Source organism: Macrobrachium rosenbergii, chromosome 15, assembly GCF_040412425.1.
Source record: "Macrobrachium rosenbergii isolate ZJJX-2024 chromosome 15, ASM4041242v1, whole genome shotgun sequence".
Lineage (NCBI taxonomy): Eukaryota > Metazoa > Arthropoda > Malacostraca > Decapoda > Palaemonidae > Macrobrachium > Macrobrachium rosenbergii.
In genome coordinates, this window is record NC_089755.1 from 28,967,677 (window position 1) to 28,988,129 (window position 20,453).

At 35.7% G+C, this 20,453-nt stretch overlaps 1 protein-coding gene across 4 annotated transcripts in view; it reads left to right on the forward strand.

Annotated features, from left to right (window-relative positions):
* LOC136846488 (uncharacterized) overlaps nt 1-20,453 on the forward strand; it is a 66,191-nt gene that overhangs the window by 26,037 nt on the left and 19,701 nt on the right. The window contains exon 2 of one of the 4 annotated variants that reach the window (XM_067117326.1): nt 7,059-7,089. The exons of 2 other annotated variants lie outside the window; for them this stretch is intronic. The gene's annotated coding sequence lies outside the window, so the exon portion shown is untranslated. Of the gene's footprint in view, nt 1-7,058; nt 7,090-10,157; nt 10,337-20,453 lie in introns of those variants that run through there. One more of the 4 variants, XM_067117327.1, reaches the window with a different exon arrangement.

The window sequence follows — 20,453 nt, forward strand, 5'->3', positions numbered from 1 at the left end:
AATACTTGTAATTCCTTGAAGGGTGCTTTTTAAATGACTTTATAGGAAGGTGATTTATTTATTACACTCAGTGGACTTTTATAATGTTTTCCCGTTGTTCAAACGCCGTTAGTTTGACTGGTATCCCTCGACACTGTCGGGTTCAGGATTAATAGAGTACACCATTAATCGTGGTCGGGTTAAGGTCTGTTTTGTCTAATTTCAGAACACCGTAAATTTTGGCCTCGGCATACGACGTAATATTTGCAGAGAAGTGTAAAGATATTTATGACGCCTTAAAAAAACACACACCAGCAGCTGCTTCAGTCACCTTCAAAATCCAAAGACATCTTAGCACCTGTGATTTTGGGATCACTCTTAGATTTTTGTAAGTGCTTCACAAAAGATAATATGTAAGTTCATGAAACTGGAACCTATTCATTCCAGAAACTGGGACTTATTCATTCCAGAAGCTGGAACTTATTCATTCCTTAAAGTGGAACTTATTCAAACCAGAAACGGAACTTATTCATTCCTGAAACTGGAACTTGTTCATTCCAGAAACTGGAACTTATTCATTCCAGAAACTGGAACTTATTCATTCCTTAAACTGGAACTTATTCATTCCTTAAACTGCAACTTATTCATTCCTTAAACTGGAACTTATTCATTCCAGAAACTGGAACTTATTCATTCCAGAAACTGGAACTTATTCATTCCAGAAACTGGAACTTATTCATTCTAGAAACTGAAACTTATTCATTCCTGAAACTGGAACTTATTCATTCCAGAAACTGGAACTTATTCATTCCTGAAACTGGAACTTATTCATTCCAGAAACTGGAACTTTTTCGGGGTTTGCTGGAAGGTGCTCTTTAGAGCTGTTACAGGTAAGTAGTGATGCCAAACTAATCAAATTTAGTAGATAACACGATCAAATGTTTGATAACAACGCTTTTAACGAATTTAGCTGTAATAGCAGCATATCCACAAAGTCCTCAATTTTCATTATATCGACGTTAAAAAAAATTGGTTTAAAAGAATTCTACTGACGTTTGCGCTGGTCACCAAAGCTCTAGGAGTCAAGAGTATGAAAGCAGTCAGTGCTGCAGACCAGAGTGACTGCTGTAAAATTCAGAAAAAGGCAAAAGAAATGGGAACCTGTCACCACCTAAGATAGAGAGATACACTACAGAATTTAGGCCAAAGGTCAAGCGCTGGGACCCATGAAGTCATCCAGCTCTGAAACGGATTTTGTCAGTGAAAAGGTTTACAAGACGGAACAGGAGGAAAACCTCGCAGTTGCACTATGAAACAATTGTTAGGAGAGGTGGGGGGGGGGGAAAGTAAGATGGAAGAAAGAGAATATGCATGGAGCTACAGTAAAATAAATGAAGGTGCACTGACGGCACTATCTCCCTGCGGGGGTCACCACCGAAGGGAATTCTATCAGTAATGACTTGAGTGGCACAACCAAATTAAGTATACGAACAAATATGCGTTTTTAAATAGGGATATCTGTAAACGGGTTACACGAACCTGGTAAATGTTTATGACAGAATCGTTCAGAGAGGCAGCATCGAGTATAAAGCCTCAGAAACTTTGCCAGCCTTGTCACAGAGGTGGAGGTTCAAAATATGTTTTGCAAGCAAACCCTCTTCTTCGGCGTTGGTTCATGCATCGGTAGACTTCCTCTGAGGTTGAGACTAGTGAACACAATAGGTCGGACTCTAGTTAGCACAACAGCCGCTCCAAAGTCAACAAGGATTTAAGAAAAGAAATTATTTAGCCAATCGCACTTACTCTGCGAAAACTGGTTTACCTTTACGAGAGCAAGACAAGCGTAACGCAATGATGAATCATATGAAAAGTAAGCGACTTTGATTAGAAGTCATATTCTCGTAAGACTTACAGCATCAATATAATAACGACGAATTTAAAGGTAGCCGATGACTAGTTAACCTTGACAGCTTGCCAGTAACCAAAGACCGGAGCTTATTTCCTGATACTCTTAATTCAGAGACTTTCCAGAGTGAAAAACAATAAAAAAAACAAGTAAAAAATGCGCCGAAGTTTCTTCAGCGCAATCGAGTTTTCTGTACAGCGCATAATCAAGTCCACCAAAAATAGATCTAACTTTCAATGGTCTCGATATAATGCTGTATGGGCCGCGGCTCATGAAACTTTAATCACGGCCCGGTGGTGGCCTGGCCTATATCGTTTCCAGACACACCGTTGTGGCTAACTTTAACCTTAAATAAAATAAAAACTACTGAGGCTAGAGGGCTGCAATTTGGTATATTTGATGATTGAAGGGTGGATGATCAACATACCAATTTGCAGCCCTCTAGCCTCAGTAGTTTTTAAGATCTGAGGGCGGACAGAAAAGGTGCAGACAGAAAAAAGTGCAGACGGACAGACAAAGCCGGTACAATAGTTTTCTTTTCAGAAAACTAAAAGGGAACAATTCTTTAATTCTCTGCTTTTCTAGTAACCTATTTTCCCTGCTGGCCCCGCTAGATTATTTCCGTACCCTCGCTTAAATGGTTGTCTCGACTGCTTTACACGTTCAAGGCGAAGGGGATAAAGATTCCTCTGTTTCTTTTTCTATGGATACCCTTGCATTTACTTGGCTTCTTTGTTCTTGAATTCTGGCTATAGAAGGACGCTTATTTTGTTCGTTTTTTTTTCCTGTGCAGCCTTTTGAATTTGAGGGCCCATAAACATGTTTAAATCTTCACAATTTATTTTTCAATTTCAGAAATAGTATAAGTTTCTCTCTCTCTCTCTCTCTCTCTCTCTCTCTCTCTCTCTCTCTCTCTCTCTCTCTCTCTCTCAGATAGCTTAGAGTACAATGACAGGAAATTCTTTGGGTTGTTTTATCGACTAATCACGTAATTAGTTGTCAAACATTTTGATCTTCCACTAAAACTCCATAAAAACAAAGAATTGTTTTGAATAACAATAGTAACGATAAAGTTCCTGGCCATAACTTATAAGGTGAAGTCATAATGATCTGGAAAATAATAGGGAAAGAAAATCAAACTCTAAAATCACTGACGAGAAAAAATATACTGCTGATGGAGTAAAAGTTCACTGACAGTTACGACTACTCTATAGGCTCTGAAATCACACACGCAATATGTAGGCCTTGGAAACCAGAAGGTAATTAGTTTAATCGCTCTATCATACTAACTACTACCAGAATGTGGAAGTTTATTAACTGAAATGGTTTAAGTATTTCTTCGTCTGAGTAGCTCCTTCGACGCAGTCTGATAAGTCCTGGTTCCATAGGTTTTGGTTTTTCTGTGCTGACATTTCACGGTAGGTCGGGTATAAGAACTTTTCGTCTTGTCAAAATGTTTTCCAGTTGTACAGAAAGGTTCTCTTGCAACTGTTTAGATTAAAGTCTTTGCTGCAGACTGCTTAAAATCCTTCTTGCCCGTTGAAAGGCCTCTCGCCATTGCTAAAAGTCTTCTTGCTTATTAAAAGGCTTCTCGCCAATTTTCTTTTTTAGACCATGCTCTCGCTTATCCAAAAGCCCTCTCGCCTACTGCTTTGGGATGCTGGACGAGAGTGGATATTAAACTAAAAAAAAATGCAGAATGCTTTTCCAAATCTTTGCATCCAGAGTCGCCTCTCTCTCTCTCTCTCTCTTCTGTTGGATGAAAAAGGAAATACAATCATGTCACGGAAACACAATTGCGCAATTTTAGAAATGTCATTTTCCAAGTAATGGTGTTTTCCGAGTGGCTTGGATTAGTAATCCACCTGTCAGAGGCTTCCTTATAAGTTAAGCTTTCTCTTTTACCCGTAGAATGCTCTCTGAATCATTCCAGTTAGCGAAAATTGTCCTCCTATGAACGGACACTTTCGTCTTCTACAAATACTGTGCAAGACAATATTTGCCTAGAACAAGTCTGGCTTCACTCGCCCTTAGGCAATATGTGCGCGCATATTCTAAACATAATAGTTTACATCACGCCCACTCTTGGCAACATCCAGGCCGACTCCGCCTACAAAGTCACTTTCATATACTTATTGCGGGAGTATTATCATATCAAAAAGACATTCTTAACATTACTCTTTTTCCGAAGAATTTGCTCTTGAAGTCTGGTATCATGTATTCACATTAGTTCAAATTATTGCTTACATACGCACACAAGCATGAACATCAAAAGCATACTGAATTTAATGCATTCGTATAACGCACGCGCTCGCATGATCATACAATCTGCCATATACGCTACACAAGGCCATAATATTTTCATTAACTATACATACTCTCTTGGTTATGGATGTACACAAAGCCTTACCATTGCAAATCTCTCTCCCTCCCTCTCTCTCTCTCTCTCTCTCTCCCCCTCTCTCTCTCAAAGTCCCTCTCACGTCGTGACTGGTGGAGGAGCAGCCCAACACGAGGCGTTATGCCTTGCTGTTGGTCGACATTTCAAATGTGTCCGTAATACAAAGAACGTTTCAGTTTTGTTTCAAACAAAAGTGGCGAGTGAAATATTTTTTCTTTCTTTTTCGTCAGCGTTTGATGCCGAACGAAAACTTCTAGGACTTCCCGATGATATTCGCTCACACGGATGTTGTAGTTTCTCGCTTTTTCTTTCATGTTTTCTCATAGGGCAGGGCTGAATGCAACAACGACGGCAACAATAGTAGCTTACAGGAAGGAAACTTTGCAGTTTTATTTGACATTTTAATTGCCATTTGAAAGGGCGGTAAGAAAGAATTACTTTCTATCTTACGGGCGTCAGGGAATAAAAATATCCGAGTGAGTCAATTGCCAGCGTTGCATTTCAGGCGAACGGAATGAAAAGCAGGCTCCTTTCTGTTATCAAAAGCTCATTTAAAATCAACAAGCCAGATACATTAAATGATCGTGTAAAAAGACAGAGATACGATATGGCAATTACTGCACACCAAGTCTCTTTAAGGATAAGCAAAACAGAGAGTGAATATAAAGAACAAAAATGAAATGGAGATTACTGCAACTCGGTCCCGAGCGCCTGAGCGCTCTGCCTGTGACCGTTATGAATTTAGGAAAAAAATGGAGTCGGAGAGGTAGGCAAAGTTGAAGGAGGAGAGGAAGAAAAAAATTCTAAAACATTTTATCACGAAAAATGAGTTGGTGAGGTCTCTGTCGAATTGTAGATGTTATTCTTATAGTGTTGGGTTCCTGTAAATGTCTATTTATCTGCTATATTATTATTAGTATGACTATTATTACACTTGCTATCGATGTTCTTTAGTGTATCGACAATATAGCTGAGAAAAGGGGGCGGTTTAGTGCATAATTTTCTAACGGGTGTTTTATTATTATTATTATATTATTATTATTATTATTATTATTATTGTTGTTGTTGTTGTTGTTGTTGTTTTTAATTATTATGATTAATATACATATATGATATATAATATATATATTATATATATATAATATATATATGTGCGTATATTCTTAAGAACTACAACTGTAGTATATAACGTATTTCTTTGTCTTCAGTTGCCTAGCTGATTTCTTTCTCATAAAAGTATTTTCTAAATTTCAAATAAAACAACAGTTAAAATCCATTCAGAGCAAATGAAAGCAACTTAACAAAATAGAGTTCAATTAACAGAGGAAGAGGAACGATTCCCGCCTTGTTCCTGAGAATCAAGGCCAGATCAATGTACAGATAAGACAGGGTACACAATCAAGCATTCGACTGTTGATTTAGATTGTTGGTGTGTCCTTGCGTTGCGTTCTGGATTGTACCTGTATATGGGCGGACTGCGATTGAAGGACAATCGTATTTTAGGGCAGGAAAGTTCCCTAATTCCGAAATTGGTTAAAAGCTTCTGGGACCTGTCAGCTAGACTCATGGTGAGCCATTAAGCCATGACAAAATATCCCTTGTCTATAGTGGTTAAAGTGTGGATATTCTTTACATAATTTCTCTCGCCTTTATATCTTAATAGTGTACGTGTCAGTGGTAATGTTGTTTCAACATTGTTTATGGAATGAATAACAAATCTTAGCATGCACACACACGATAATAATATATATATATATATATATATATATATATATATATATATATATATATATTATATATTTATACATTATATAATATTATATATATATATATATATATATATAATATCGAAATATATATATATATCTCCGAAGGGGAATTTTATTGGATATAGGAATATATTATACATTTATAAACCATATATATATATATATACATTATATATTGTATATATAATATATATCACACGAGGTGATAGTTTATATATATACATATATGCATTATATATATATATATATATATATATATATATATATATATATATATATATATATATATATATATATTTATACATTATAATATATATATATATATATATATATATATATATATATAGTATATGTCATAATATGGACTCCACTGAATAATATGAAACGTAAGCAGTATATATGGAAACTGCTTATCAATATCCCAAATGGTAGTAATTCTTCCACGAATAATTGTGAACACTGAATAATGGAAATGAGTTTGGTTTTTATTTGATTCTATAACGAGAACAGCATTGTTACTGATGAGTTTATTTTTAGATTCTATAAGAGAAGAGAGAGTTAGAGAGAGAGAGAGAGAGAGAGAGAGAGAGAGAGGTGGGGAAAGGTCAGTAAAATATCAAAATTCAGTTTGGTTTTGGATGCTCGCTACATAGATTTGAAGTTGAAACAGTATATAAATCTCATCAAGAAGCTGCTTAAGTGCATTTAAGTGCCTAGGTTTGGTTTATAGTTCCAGTTACTGTTGTTTCTGAAATTTTGTTTTCAGATCATCTCCCAAGAACTAAGTGACTTTATATGTTATGCATTACAAACAGTGATGTCTTCACTGTACATCAGACATGCACACACCTCTGTATCAGATCATCGTAGTTTCTAATGAAAAAGGGCTTATATAAATTAATACTTATATAAAGATTGCTATGATTTTGTGATCGAAAGACAATAGCTGACCATCTGTGATCAAAATTATATATTTATTTATTTATTTATTTATTTTTTGCAGTCGCGTGATATCGCACATGATGTCCTAATGGGTAAGTACAATATACTGTACATTGGGCACTTTGTGTAGTTTTTTTACTTTGAAATGTTGAACCATGAAAAATACATATCCATTGTGTCAACACATTTACTTATTGTTAACTCTGATTTCATTAGCGTTTTTGCCCGCAATGATCTATCGCCTGCTGCCCGGTTGGAGGGGTAGCACCATCAGTGTGCCTCATGCGGTCTGTAGATACTACTTAAGGTTTTGCAGCCTTCCCTCGGCCCCTAGCTGCAACCTCTTTTATTTCTTTTACTGTACCTCCATTCATATTCTCTTCCTTCAATCTTACTTTCCATCCTCTTCTAAGAATTGATTCATAGTGCAACTGCTTTGAGGTTTTCCTCCTGTTACACCTTTCAAACCTTTTCACTGTCACTTTCCGTTCCTGTGCTGAATGACCTCATAGGTCCCAGTGCTTGGCCTTTGGCCTAAATTCTATATTCTATTCTATTCTATTCTATCGCCTGCTGCAGAAACTCATACTAGCGCCATCTGTTAGCCTGAATGAACAAAATTAAAGTAACGTCATTAACGACGCAAGAAAATCACCATTTCCTCTTCATCATCATTCAAGCTTATTTTTGGAAGCCCTCCTGTCAGATAGACCTCATTTAGTCTGACAGGTGGATCCAATTTATTCGTAATATTTTTTGTAGCTTTGTGAAAAACTTGTTCTCCCATTACACAACTCATTTTGAATATAGAGGCCATTCCTTTATCTTGTTTTGTGTAATTTCTTTTGTTTTTGTTCGTGAGGCATATTGAATAGTCTGTGTTGTGTACTCAAAAATGTTTTCCTCTAGATTTTGTTGTATCTTGACTATATTAATCTATCCCTGCTCCTACACTTATTCATGTCGGTGGTATCTTTGTCACATGTTCTCTTATTTCAGTAATTTATTCCTCAATGAGTGAATTTGCAAAAGTCAGCCTTTTTTGTGTGTGTGTAGTTCGGTCGTATTTTCCGTTCCTGCCTCTTCTTCTTTGTATTTCTGGTATGCTCTGTGTCCAGCTATGTTTGGGCCTTGGCAAAGTATATTCGTGTCTCATCTGTATTACAACACTTTAACCTGTGTTCTTTCCCACATTAAATTCTCGATTGGAAGGGTGGGTAGAGCTCTCGGCTAGCACGCTCCCAGCGTTAGACTCTCCGACCGGCCAGTGAAGAATTAGAGGAATTTATTTCTGGTGATAGAAATTCATTTCGCGTCATAGTGTAGTTCGGATTCCACAGTAAGCTGTAGGTCCCGTTGCCAGGTAACCAGTTGGTTCTTAGCCACGTAAATTAAACCTAAAATCCTTCGGGCCAGCCCTAGGAGAGCTGTTAATCAGCTCAGTGGTCTGGTTAAACTAAGATATACTTAACTTTTTTTCTTTCCCACATTTTGGACATACAAGTCCTCACGTGCATTTGTCCTGCTTATGACCACATTCCTGGCACTTGAGTTTAGGTATCGCATAGTATTTGTCATAGTCATTACAATAATTGCAGAATTTGCGCTGTTTTAATCATTAGGGTCGAACGAATAGTAGCTTTGGAAGCAGAAAAAAGGGTTCCTTCAACGGTAAGTTGACCAGAGGAATGTCTTGGTCGCCACAGACTTGAAAAAAGCTGGTGGTTGAATATGAAATTACTGCAGCTTACTGCTTGTCTCTTAGAATCATTATGCAACAATTTTTTCCGAAGAAAAAACGGTCATGGAGCTACGTCCCCTAAAGGGGAACGTATGATGATTGTAATGTTTCATCCCCTTGGTTATGAATTTCAGTCGCAACCTTGCTGAAGTCATTTTCAGCTTTTACCAAATCTTTTATCAACGGCTTTTTCTGTTATATTTTCTGCTATGTCCTCGTCTGTTTCTTTTGGGAAATTTGCGACTCATCGTCTTTGGGGTCTTAATTTTTTCCTCCATGAAATATTCCTTTCTTCACTTTTATCGATGATTTTATTTTATGTTACTTAGTTCTGTCCGGGAATTCCTGCGTTGTAGATTCCCTTGGAATTTCACGAATAGCTGACATAACTATTTTCTTCGTTCAGTGTTCTTTATTGGAGGGGTGGGTACTGTTCTCAGCTAGCACTCTGCTGAGCCAGCTTTGATTCTCCGACCGGCTGATATATATATATATATATATATATATATATATATATATATATATATATATATATATATATATATATATATATATATATATATATATATATATATATATATATATATATATATATATCGATTGTTAGGAGAGGGTGGAAAGTAAGATGGAAGAAAGAGAATATGAACTGAGGTACAGTGAAAAGAATGAAAGGGGTTGCAGCTAGGGGCCGAAGGGGTGCTTTCTCTATAGTAAGCAATGCTGCGGTTTAAATCTATTTGTATTTTCCTTCATGGAATGACATCACTCATAGATGGCGCTAGTGACCGTGTGGGCAACAGACGGCACTCCCAGATACATTTTTCATATTTTTAGGTCCAGTTCACTTTTTTTTGTTACTGTATTATATTTCGTCATATTTCTTTAAAGTGTGTTTAAATGGATATTTTCAGTAAGTGATGTGTTTACCCTGTGATACCAACTAGTAGGTTATTCAAATAATTTTAAAAACAAGGATCAAGAGTCATTCTTTGAAAAGATTCAAATGCTTGCATAACCACTAGTTATTCCCTAACTTATGGCTGATGTACAAGTTGTTGTAGTCACATGGTTGTAGGACAAAGTACATCGGATTATACCTCGAAAAGGAAAGTGCTTCACTTCTCTTTTCCTTTTGTCTTTCAGTGAACCTCTTTAGATAAAACTGATGCTTACTCATCATAGGCTATAAGAACAGCAAAATTCTTTTTATATAACACGAAGCCAAACATCATTCCTTTGTGTATGGACAACCGTTTTTATCCAGACATGATAGAGAGATGACTCTCTCTCTCTCTCTCTCTCTCTCTCTCTCTCTCTCTCTCTCTCTCTCTCTCTCTATTATGTGGAAACAGCACTTTCTATAGCATCATTGAATGCCAGTCCATCCATCCATCCATAGGTCATTTGGTAACCCTACGCCAACGGGGGCAGCGTAAGGCTTCCATCGCAACACTATCCTTCTCGACCCTCGAACTGAAGCCAGAGCTCTAAACCGTTTTTGCCGTTGATCAATAAAGGTCTTAAGGCCGAGAGGATGGGGAGACAAGACTCGATGAACCTCCATACTTCACACTCCGCTGTGGAAGTACGCTCTTGAGGTATGGCTGACAGAGAGTGAGATCCTTTGTTCCTTCAGAAATGCATATTTGTGGGTTTTCCAAAGCACAAACTTAATTTTGGAAAATTTATTTTTTTTTTTTTTTTGTTAAGATCTTTATAAGGAAGGTAATATTTCTGGAAAGGTTAACAGCTTATTAGCAATCTTCATGTTTTTTTTTATGATATCAGATAAGTATGTTATAATTCAAGGGATTTCTGTTAATGGTGCTCACGCAAGCATATCATACACACACATACACACACACACACACACACACACACACACATATATATATATATATATATATATATATATATATATATATATATATATATATATATATATATATATATATATATATATTTATGTATGTATGTTATATATATACATACACAGTTATATCCACACACACACACACACACACACACATATATATATATACACATAATTTTCGACCACGTGGATATATAAAATAAGAAGGATACAAAAAGAAGCACTTGGTAGTGAACTATCTTTTAGGAATAACCACAGAAATTCTTTGTCTATTGGAATATCCTGCACTAATCTCAACTTAGAAATGAAACCAAACTGAGCATGAAAAATAACTTTATATGGACCTCTCAAAGATGAATATAAAAAGTGAAGCTCGGGTGATACACACCCATAAAAATGTAGGAATGCACATTACATTTTATGTATGTATGTATGTATGTATGTATGTATGTATGTATGTATGTATGTATGTATGTATGTATGTATTATTATTATTATTATTATTATTATTATTATTATTATTATTATTATTTTATTTATTTACTTATTTTTTGTCTTTCACAGCCATCCTACTATTCGACTAGGTGGTTATTATAGTGTGGGGTTCCGGGTTGCATCCTGCCTCTTTAGGAGTCCATCACTTTTCTCACTACGTGCGCTGTTTCTAGTAGCACACTCTCCTGCATGAGTCCTGGAGCTACTTCGGCATCTAGTTTTTCCAGATTCCTTTTCAGGGATCTTGGGATCGTGCCTAGTGTTTCTATGATTATGGGTGCAGTTTCCACTGGCATATCCCGTATCGTTCTTATTTCTATTTTCAGGTCTTGATACTTATCAATTTTTTCTCTTTCTTTCTCTTTTCTGGTGTCCCATTGTATTACCACATCAATGAGTGATACTCTCTTCTTGATTTTGTCAATCAACGTCACGTCTGGTCTACTGGTACGTATCACCCTATCAATTCTGATACCATAGTCCCAGAGGATCTTTGCCTGATAGTTTTCTATCACTCCCTCAGGTTGGTGTTCGTACCACTTTTTACTGCAAGCTAGCTGGTGTTTCTTGCACAGGCTCCAGTGGAGGGCTTTTGCTGCTGAATCATGCCTCTTTTTGTAATGGTTCTGTGCAAGCGCTGAACATTCGCTTGCTATGTGGTTTATGGTCTCGTGTTTCATATTGCACTTACTGCATATGGGTGAGATGTTATTTCCATCTATTGTTCTTAGGGACTGATCTGGTGCCGCTGTTAGCATTCCTTCTGCTTCCTTCTTGAGTTCTCCCCTCTGTAGCCATTGCCATGTTTCATCGCTGGCCAGTTGTTTAGTCTGTCTCATGTACTGTCCGTGCATTGGTTTGTTGTGCCATTCCTCTGTTCTGTTTTTCATTCTCTTGACTCTGTATATTTCTGGGTCCTCGTCTACTTTTATCAGTCCTTCTTCCCATGCACTCCTTAGCCACTCGTCTTCACTGGTTTTCAGATATAGCCCCAGTGCTCTGCTCTCGATGTTGATGCAGTCCTCTATGCTTAGTAGCCCTCTCCCCACTTCCTTTCGTGTTATATATAGTCTGTCTGTATTTGCTCTTGGATGTAGTGCTTTGTGTATTGTCATGTGTTTCCTAGTTTTCTGTGAGTTCAGCCTTCGTCCACTCCACTACTGCGCTGTATCTGATTACTGGTAATGCCCAAGTGTTTATGGCTTTCATGTTTCCGGCGTTGAGTTTTGACTTGAGTATCGCCTTAAGTCTATGCATATATTCTTTCATAATCGTGTCCTTCATCTCTTGGTGTTTTATATCCTCTCCTATTATTCCCAGGTATTTTTATCCTGTCTCATCTATGTGTTTGATGCTATTCCCATCTGGTAGCTTAATCTCTTTAGGCCTTGTCACTTTGCCTTTTTGTATGTTGACCAAGGCTCATTTTTCTATTCCAAACTCCATCCTGATGTCCCCAGATACAATCCCTTACAGTCTGGATTAGGGCATTTATTTTCTTGATGCTCTTACCTTACAACTTGATGTCGTCCATGAACATCAGATGGTTAATTCTCTTGCCTCCTTTCTTGAGTTGGTACCCAGCATCCATCTTCTGCAGTACATTTGTCATGGGAATCATGGCTACTATGAAGAGTAGTGGGGACAGTGAAGTCGCCTTGAAAGATCCCTCTCCTGATGTTAACCTCTGCTAGTCTTATCTCAGAGCTTGTAAGTACTGTATTCCAATTGTGCATTGTATTTTTTAGGAAGCTGATGGTGTTTTCCTCTGCCCCATATTTTTTCAGTCACTCTGTTAGCCACGTGTGGGGTATCATGCTGAAAGCTTTTTAGTCAATCCAGTCAATCCTTCTCTACTATTCTTCATTACCATTTTGTCTATCAGGAGCTGGTCTTTTGTGCCTGTACACTTCCTTCTTTAGCCTTTCTGTTGGTGGGGGATGGTGTTTGTACCCTAGGTAGTTGTATAGCCTTTCACTGATGATACCTGTTAGTAACTTCCACATTATTGGTAGGAAGTGATAGGCCTGTAGTTGCTTGCTACATTTCCCTTGCTGGTTACTGTCGTTGTTGTGGTCAGTTGCTGGATGACGACCTCCAAGTACCTGACCATCCGCCCCCACCATCAATTGGGCTGTATACCTGTCGTTGCAATCCATAGCTGGACCCTACCCAAACGGGAATAGGTACTCATTTACAGCTGAGTAGACTGAGGAAACTGTGGTAAAGATCCTTTCCCAAGGAATCAACACCGAGGAAAGAAGTGTCACTTAACCAGTCCAATGACTGACCAGCCCATATTTATTATTATTATTATTATTATTAATTATTAACAACTAACAATTAGTATATTGTTGAACATTGTTGCTAAATGGCGAGATGTATTTTTATTTTTGTCAACATTTTCAAGGGTTCGTTTAACCTCCCTGTGGAATAAATTTCACAACTTACCAAGTAAAGGCATGAGTTAAACTTGTACTACTGTATACAAATCAAGGAAGTCTATTGGAAAAAAAACTGGAATTATTTATAAAACTAACTTCCTGTATGTACAAAGACGGCAGTATTTCCATCATTTCAGAATGCTGTTCTGTCTGAATGTCAGCAGCATCCCCTGATCTCAATTCTTCCGAGCAGATGTCTTGAAGTGACGATTTTCTTTTCCCCAACAATGGAGGTGATGTGTTTGTGGCTTGTCGGCAGATATCTTGGTGTGACAATTTCCCATCAGCTCTGCATCAACAGAGGCTTCCATTAGGCCTACTAGTTTCAGTGCCTTTATCTCAAGACTAGTACTGATCACTTTTTCCTTTAAAATTCTGAAACGGTTTTTCTGGAAGTATCATCTGATGACAGCATCAATGATGTTAAACGCCCTTAAACTTTTGAGAGGCCTTAGTTTTTGACATATCGTTTTCTGTACAACTAATTTTTATGTTCGCTGAATTTTCTATATTCTTATTTGTTATTTTATTCTCTCTGTTTTCCCTTTTTTGCATCATTTTGGACATCCTGTTTCCTCAGAAAGCTTCTTCCACGTGAATGTTTACTCGTTTTTATTTAATGCTACTGATAATACGCATGATAATGATGCATATAATAAGACTCAGTTTGGAAATAATCCAGATCTTCTGTTTGCCAAAGAAGAAAAACCGTAATCTTGCCATTCTTTTTCATTGTTATCTGCCTGTGCTTTCTTTTCACTCTTTGTCCCCAAATGAAGGTGAAAGTTAAGGTAGATCTTTGTCTTCCTGTCTGTCATGGGAGAGCGCCCCCAATCCCCGCCCCTCCTGCGAAATCCCCCTGTCCCCCCCACCGGGTAAACTACGCAGTGTTGCCAAGTCACCTCTCGTGCCTCGGAGTTGCACCCGAGGCGTGTTTCCATTGTTCATTGGTTAAACCCCTTGACGCCAGAGAACTCTAAATCAATCGGTCAATTACTAAAACCCCCTCTAGATCTGGGTCGTACGTGAGTTAGGTTTTCCCTTTCAGGTTTTCCCCGAGGCTGCAAACTTCCGCAAATTTTCGCGTTTTTTCGGTTAATGTTAGAGAAGCATTGAGAAAGAGAGGGGATTCTGTCCGTGAATATTATATATATATATATATATATATATATATATATATATATATATATATATATATATATATATATATATATATATATATATTGAAAGTAAGAACTTGATTCAAAGTATGACAAATCACGTTCCATAAGAGATGAGCCGCTTGTTTAAAGCATTTGGACCGTGTTACCTTCAAGGGTTTCTTAACTAAATAAAATGAGTTTTATTTGAAATAGATATACCTTGTCCTTTTTATCGCGGCTTCATCTGGAGCGTATTATTATTATTATTATTATTATTATTATTATTATTATTATTATTATTATTATTATTATTATTATTATTATCTTACGTATGTATGTATGTATGTATGTATGTATGTATTTATTATTATTTATTATTATTATTATTATTATTATTATTATTATTATTATTATTATTATTACTGGTTATATGAAATGCATAAACTATAAAAGTAGTTCATATTTTCCGTGCCACCTTCAAAATTGACCCTTAGAATAAAATAAACATGGTTTAGTGATCTCTGTGAGGTAGCATTTCATAGCAAGAATATTAAGGTCAGATATTTCTCATTCTTTTAGGTAAATAGGAATATAGGACATTCCTTGTTAAAGTGGCGAGAACGTGTTAAATCTTCCAAAGGTTTCTTTGTTATGGTCACTCCACGTGGTCCCGATTGACTTGAATAAAGTCTAAGGGAATTTCAATTGCATTTTTACCTCCCTCATAATGCCACTTTATTATTATTATTATTATTATTATTATTATTATTATTATTATTATTATTATTATTATTATTATTATTATTATTCAGAAGATGAACCCCATTCATATGGAACAAGCCCACAGGGGCCACTGACTTGAAATTCAAGCTTCCAAAGTGTTCATCTGAAAGAAGTAACATTAGGTAACAGAAAATGCAGAAAAAAGAGATTAGTTATTAGAAATGAAAAATTAACAAATTAATAAATAAATTAATAAATAAATAGATAAAAACGCAAGTAAATTATTAAAATACAAGGAGAATTGTTTTAGGGTAGCAATGCGTTGCACCTTCGCTTGAACTTTTGAAGTCCCAACTGCACAACGTCCTCAGGCAGGGAGACTGTTCCACTTACAGAGTTTGAAATTAGGTTCTAGACATTTTGCCGGAAAATTCAAACTTTGACTTCATCCTTGAACCTATTTTCCACCACTTTGCATAGTATCAATTCCTGTCCTTCGTCAGTATTAGTTGTGACGCTAGATAACCCACAATTAATCAATCAATCAATCGTCAGTATTATCATTATATATGTGTTCACATGAACTTCCTGGTTTTATAACATACATTTCCATGACTGACCTCATCTATCATGTTGATATGCGCATACACAAATACATACATTATTATGCAACGTCATTGCTAACCGCTGTGTAGACTTTACGTCAGATGTTTCTGATCAGCATGACAAGTCAGATCTGGAATTCTGTCAGTCTTCTGACTATCTTTAACTGAGAAAGGCCACATTGGCATCTATTTATTTATTTATTTATTTGGTATTTTTTTCTCTTCTAGTAACTGTTCTGTTCTTTCTGTATTTCCTATTACATTCTGTTACCTCTTTCAAATGAACAGTTTGGAAGCTTGAATTTCAAGTTAGAGGCCCCTCTGGGATTGTTCCATATGAATAGGGTTCATGTTCTGAATAATAATAATAATAATAATAATAATAATAATAATAATAATAATAATAATAATAATAATAATAATGGAGAAGCAAGTCCACAGTTATGTATATGTACATATATTTAAAGATAAATCAATATAGATAGCTTTCGGGAACTTGTTCGGTTCTAAGATTGAAAAGGGGAACCGAACAAGTTCCCGAAAGCTATCTATATTGATTTATCTTTAAATATATGTACATATACATAACTGTGGATTTGCTTCTCCATTTTAAGACTCATGCTACTATGAGTATTTTTTAATAATAATAATAATAATAATAATAATAATAATAATAGTAATAATAATAATAATAATAATAATAATAATAACTTATATTTCTGGTAGTATTCTATCTATACTGCCTCTAGTTCTAACAGCCTTTCAGCCAAAGGTGACAGAACTGACCATTGTACCAAAAATTCTTAGCACCATATTAAAAAATAACTGTATAAATATCCTTTTCAACTGGGAAGTTGTATACTGCGGCGGTTCAGCCTTGAAGTTATCAGAAATTCATATCAGGCCAACAAAAAATAATTCCAACTTCACAAGGAAAACTATAAAAATCCGAATAAATGATCAGCCCTGGTGTGTTGATGTGCAGACAGGTATTCCATGATTAAGCAAGTTCAGTGTATAAAGAAGCAATCGCTCGCAAGTGAGAATATTTCTGTTAATCAAACAGGAGTCTTAGATTTGCCGGTCGAAACTATACGAATCGGTTGAAAAGCAAGTTGATTCTGAGTTCGAGGAAGTTTGTGTGCTTCGTTACTGTAATTTTAACAGCTATTTCCTTCCACGCTACCTTTGTATTGGTCACGATTAAAAGTGTTTTTGTGTTACATGATTATCATATTAGTTAGAAATCAATTCTGATTTAAATTTATATGCTAGAAATGTTTCTACTGTATAAAGCGGGCATGATATAATAATGTTAATTTCTATTCAGATTCACTTCAGATGACTTAAAATCTTCTCATTCATTATATCTAATGATTCTTATTTAATACCAAAGAAAGACTGATCAGAATGGTTGCGATTTTGTTTGCACAGTCACGTGGGTGACTGTTTTTACATGGTGTTTGCTGTATATTTAGAAAGTGTCACCTTTAGCCTTCCGAAATTAGCAAGCTCAGTGTATTTCATTAAGAATCATTGTTGTGAAAATTGTGCTAATACCACCAAGTCAATAAGACTTGAAGTGGGTTGACAAAAAGTTCCAGATGAGCAGCAGTAAATTAATAGCTTTTCAGAAGGCTTTACCTCGGGAGTACATTTCATAATGCGTGAAAATGGGGAGTACACTCAGGGACAGACATCGAGTCTTGGAAAAATGAAGAACTTAATTTTTAAATCAAAATAAACCCCTTAGGTGGTTATTGCCGTCATTGTACCTCACGTGGTGCACTGTAGACAATGTTCTTTCAGCGTCACTTTTGGCCTCTAGTTGTAACCCCTTTCATTCCTTTTACTGTACCTCTTTTCATATTTTCTTCCATTTTACTTTCCACCCTCTCCTAACAATTAGTGCATAGTGCAACTGCAAGGTTTTCCTCCTGTTATACCTTTAAAACCTTTTTATTACTGTTTCTTTTTCAGCACTGAATGAACTCATAGGCAATAGTGTTTGGCCTAAGGCCTAAAATTTATATTACATTCCATTCCTATATCAAAATAATGAATCTCTATGAAAATACAACCGCACCCTTTTCAGTAAAGGTACACTAACCCATAAGCTTCATAAAGCGGTGTTAAATATCCTTTAATATATTAGGAAGTGATAGCAACCTACAGTCTTATTCCTATCCAAGGAAAAATCACCTGAATATTCCTAATAAGGCAAACGGGCATATCCTCAGCATCAATTATGGAATATGAGGAAGCCTTGGTAAACTGACTGGCTTATATCAAAAACTGAAATATGGAACACTTTTGACCTCAGAAGCTTTTCGTTGGTCGAAGAAATCTAGAAATGCACCACGTTGCATTTAGAGGGCCTGCAAAACAAATGACCCTTTTTTTCCTCCTCCAAAATGATGCGAACATTTTATTCTTCATATCTGTCAAATCGAAAAGTATTGGCAAACTTTCTCTTAAAATGGATGATACAGAAAAGCGAGAGTGATTGAGAATTGCGAATCGCGATAATGGTTTTAACACTTAACAGTCAGGTGGTGGTGATGAGTCATAACTGGTAGTTAATGTTTAAGTCATTAATACAACTGAAGTTGCTGATGACGGAGAGAAAAGCATTGTTGCTGATAGCCATGGTCATAACGAAGCCGTAAATGGTGAAGAAATCGCTTTCTGTTCTTATGTTTAAAGCTCCTTTATTTCCATTATTTGAATGCAGTGTTATTTCTCATCGATTTACTACGAGATGGGAGAATAATTTCAAAGAAATATTATACATATAACTTAGCCCTCTCTCTCCTCCATTGTCTCGCTTTATCTTTATCGTGATATGTGAAAAAAAGGCCTTTCACTTCTGGTGAATATTCTCATATACAGTGAAATGCAAGAATACTGACTGCCGCTTTTTATTTTAACGCATCATTTCGAGTAAACTTCAGTTTGACAAAAGAAAATTAAGTGGATTTTAATTTTTGCTGACACAAAAACACTTACACTAAATATGTAATATTTGTCTTTTTATTTTCCCTGGTAATTCTCGTAATCAGGTCATATTTCTATTATCTCCTTTTGAATTCTGTTTTGTATTGAATGAACATATTCTCACATACAGTATATCCTTCTCCGGTCATATGCAAGCGGCCGTTTCCTCTGGTAAGATACGTTCCAATGGATGGAGATCCTAGAAGAGAAGACCTCAGTTCCACGGCCTGGCCGGAGGGTCGTTAGCCAGTTACAGGATGTGGTTTTATGCCTCATTGATAATTGCAGGCCTCTCAAGATGGCAACGCATTAGCAAGGACAACAGATTCTTTTTGGTTTCGTTTACCTTCTCACCAGGGGATTAGTACTATCGCTTTCGCAGGAGTGTTATCGTTGATATCCATGACTTGCTTTGATTTCTTTTAATTGACTTATAAAGTGACAGCATAATTTCAGTAATTTCATGGTAAGTGAGATCACATTTTCCCAAAACATTTTGTTGTTACCAGTCAAGTACTTTATGAATTCACAGTACACCCCAAAACAACCGAAGAGATTGTGAGTTGCTAAACAAACAAAGTCACTTTCAGAGATTTTGTAAAAACTGTTTACGAATCCTCCAACGACCATAAAGGACCTGTCTTCACCATTTTCCTCTCGTGCCGAGACGCATTCAAGATCTTTTTTTGTTCGTTTCTTAGCCTCAGCTATACACCTACACGCTCTCTTTTTGTCTCTTATCAAAGTACGGTAATCATAATATATTATCTCGTGAAAGGCAGGTCTGTTAATATATATATATATATATATATATATATATATATATATATATATATATATATATATATATATATAAATATTTATATATATATATATATATATATATATATATATATATATATATATATATTTATACACACACACACACACACACACACATATATATATATATATATATATATATATATATATATATATATATATTTATATACATTTGTATGTGTATGCGTGTTATATATATTTATGTATATATGTATGCATTTATATATATATGTATATATACACATATATATATATATATATATATATATATATATATATATATATATATATATATATATATATATATATATATATATATATATATATATATATATATATATATATTAGCACCAGTATCTGCCAGTACTTTCCATCATGAGATTATCGGTTCCTCGTAGCATACATTATGGGCATTGGTGCCTTTGTTGCTATGCTTACTTTATTTATCTATTCATTTATCTATTTTTTATAATTTCGTGTTATTCTGTGTTCAAACTATTCTTAATAACCCAAGTACTTGTTGGAGTCGTCAGATATTTCAGTTTAGAAAGGAAATAATAATAGATATAATAGGGAAATGAGGCTAATAACTTTTGACCTGTCTCACATGCCTG